Consider the following 3797-nt stretch of genomic DNA (forward strand, 5'->3'; position numbering starts at 1 on the left):
ACTTAAAAAGACCTTCCTCGCAATTTTTCCAATTAATTGTTATTATTTTTGTTTGATTAATGTCATACTTCCTCCGAATCTTTTTAGATGACCCATTTAATATACGCACATACTCTAATTAAGGATAGGCCATGGGAGAGAATGTTAGAGTAACTGGGGTAGACAATATGTTCATTCCTCCGTTTCATAATGTTAGTCCCATATGGAATCAATTACATAAAATATGAAAAGAAGAATATTTGAAATCTAACATTAAAATACAAAATAATTCATAATTAGTTTACCTTATTTAACTTTTTTTTATTTTTATTGTGGAAAAGCATTAGTCATAATAATGCATAATTCAAGGTAGAGATTTCCTTATTTAGAACCATGTCATCAATCCATAATCAATTAATTCCAAAAAACTTAAGTTAAGAATGGAACATATTCAATATGGGTAGATTTTTTTAAAACACCCAAAATAGTATATGGGACTAACATTATGAAACGGGGGAGTATCAATTAGGGTCTGTTAGCTTTTAGACCTAGTCAAAACACCACCTTAGAATAATATTAGTGTTTGGTTAAGTATTGTTTTAAGTAGTTGTAGAGGTAGAGGTAGCTTTTACGTAACTGTTGTTGAAAGCTAAAAAAGATAGCTTTTGAAATTGTAAAGTAGCATCCAACCTTTTTTTTTGGTTTTTTTTTTATTTGTTTTTCTGATGAACTTTTTTTTTGGATTCATCATTTTGACTCACTATTATTTGTTTCAGTCAACCATAAAGGAATAATATTAATTTTTTTACTCTGTATCCTTTTTTTCTCTTTTTTTTTTCTTTCTATGAGGAGCATTTTTTTTCTATCTTATTTTTTTAAAATTGATTGCTTATTAGCAATACGTATTATAGGCTAAATTAGAAAATAACAGCAGAAAAAAGACACGATTTTGATTATAACACCACAAAAAAAAAAAAAAACTTTTATTATAACACCACAAAAAAAAACCAAAAACTTTGATTTTACCACCACATAACGGATTCTTGGATCGAATCCGTTAGTGGGGCCCACAACAGACACGTGTCAATAGCTTATTGGTTAAAAAAAATAAATTAATAAAAAAAATAATAAAATAAAAATTAAAAAACCCTTAACCTTAACCCAGCTAGCTCCACCACCGGCACCACCTGCTTTAGCCGTCGACAATCTTACCTAAGCCGCCGGCACCCCATCAAAACCGATGAAACCAGCCCATACTCCCTTCCCCCTCCCCGGCCTGAAAACCACCCCAGCTTCGACTAGCCTCACGGATCCACGAATTCGCACGCCTTCGAACCGTTGCAACCACCAACCATGAATTCGCACCAAGCAATCCCCATAACAACCTCCACCACAGCATACAACCAATTCAGACCCTTCGAACCACCACAAATGCCAATTTGCAGTGATCCGGTGGATTGTGGTTGGTATTTATGGTGGTTCTGGGGTTCGAATTGGTTGTGATTTGCGGTGGTTAGCAACCCACAAATCATCAATTGAAGCCTCGATTAAGGGGGGGAAGGGGTGGTTTTCGGGGAGGGGGAACGGGGGTAGGGGTAGTTGGTTGTTTTCGCCGATTTTGGTGGCGGAAGGGGGTGTCGGTGGCTGGGGCAGGTGGTGCTGGGAGGTGGCAGGTGGCAGCTGGGCTGGGTTAAGGTTTTGTTTTTTTTTTTAATTGAAATTTTTCTTAACCAATACATGTATGACACGTGTCTTTTGTAGTCCCCACTAACGGATTCCATCCAAGAATCCGTTAAGTGGTGGTGAAATCAAATTTTTGGTTTTTTTGTGGTGTTGCAGAAAAAGTTTTTTATTTATTTATTTATTATTATTATTAATTTTTTTTTTTTTTTTTTTTTTTGTGGTGTTATTATCAAAATCTAGTCTTTTTGTGGTGTTATTTTCTAAATTAGCCTATATTATACTATATAAAAATATCGAACATATGATACATAACACGACACACTTACAATAATAATAACAACTATCTTTTATATAGTTTCAATCGCTACTTTTACCAAACACTCATAACGGCTACCTTGATAGCTGACCTTTAACAGGTACTACTTGACAGCTCACAGCTACTCAAAAGCTTATAGCCAACAGCTAAAGCTAGTTTTTCCAAACAGACCCAATCGGATTTGTAGTGGGGTCGATCAATTAAAAAAAACTTTCGAAAAAGAAATACACATTAATAAAAAAAAAAAAACAAAATTCCAAAACGCAATACACGTTAACCAAAATAAAGGAGGTAGTATATACTTATTTCCACATTAATTGAATTAAATTTATGAAAACAATATATTTGAAACTACGTACACATTAAGACTAATGTAATATTAGTGTTACCCAAATAAAAAATGATAATATTACCCCAGTTGATAATGGTTGTTCTTATAAATAACAAATTAATACTATAATAATAAATAAATTGATGTGAAAATAATTTATTATATAAGAATGACATTCTATTATTCTAATATCAATTGTTTAAATCATGATATTAAAATAATAATACACGACAAAAATTATGCGAACATGTCTTCTAATAAAACTATAACACATACTTTTAAAAAAAACACGAGCCAATATATATATATATACACTTTCCCATGGAAAAGAATTTAGTGTTTCCTCTATTAGCTTGACCTAAATTATTACTTCATGTTTGTGATCTTAATTTGTTCTGATTGGTTTGAATGAATGACCAGTTGACAACCTCTCTGCTTCAATCATTGTGTATGCATCTACCAGAATTGTTGAAACAACTTACTTTCTAGAAAAAAGACACTTTCTAGCTTCATTTTTTTTTTTTAACAATATCAAATCATAATAAAAAGTCATCCATCATCTATGTTGAAATTGTGGTTGATTGAAATTGTTTGACATCTATATAAATCAATTTCCCCTTTATATTTGAAGCAACTAGTTGAGTCATCATGCGCGGTGCGTGTGATAGCCCAATAAAGTAGAACCGAGTGTAGGTAATTTATAGTGTAAGCAGATGTGTAATATTAATTGACGTAGTTATTGTCGGAAATTATTGCTATTGTTCTATTGATTTTATGTGCATGACAAATGATGATGTTGATTTGGATATTTGATGGGAAATGTTAAAATAATAAGGAAATTTTGTCAACAACTATTAATTTAAGCCTCTGTTTTGAAAACAACTACCTTTTAAATTTTTTTTAAAACAACTACCACAAACTTGTAAAAAGTTAGAGTAGCACTACCACTCTTAAATTTCCAGCAAGAATCTCCAGTGAGTGGGTCCCACTTTCTACCTTTCCCTCCAATTTTTGTTTCTCTCTCCTCTCTACATATCTGCTAATGTTCGTTTTTCAATTGAACAAAATTTCCTAATTTTTTCCTCCAAATTTCTTACTTTTTTTCACCAATTGAGCAAGAGAAATAATTTCAGGAACATTACATCAGGTAATTTGAGAATTTATATGCTAATTAGGGTTCTTAATGACTCGAAATTGGGGAAATTAGGGTTTCGCAGTTTTTTGTTTTTTTGGTAAATTGAATGGATTTATCAACATTAGGGTTTATTAATTGGTTGGTATCCATGTATTTGCAGCATTGTTGCAAATTGACTCATGTCCAATTCATCCTATGAATCAGCTCGTCCTTTTCCTGGGATGTGCTATTGTGGAATCCCCCCAAAGTGGAGACTTCTTGGACCAACAACAATCCTAGAAGAAGGTTTGTTGCCTGTAAGTTTTACGATGCCTATACTGGTAGGCGTGGATGCAAGTTTTTTGAATTGATTG

The sequence above is a fragment of the Chenopodium quinoa genome, unplaced genomic scaffold (genome assembly GCF_001683475.1).
Source record: "Chenopodium quinoa cultivar QQ74 unplaced genomic scaffold, ASM168347v1, whole genome shotgun sequence".
Taxonomy (NCBI): domain Eukaryota; kingdom Viridiplantae; phylum Streptophyta; class Magnoliopsida; order Caryophyllales; family Amaranthaceae; genus Chenopodium; species Chenopodium quinoa.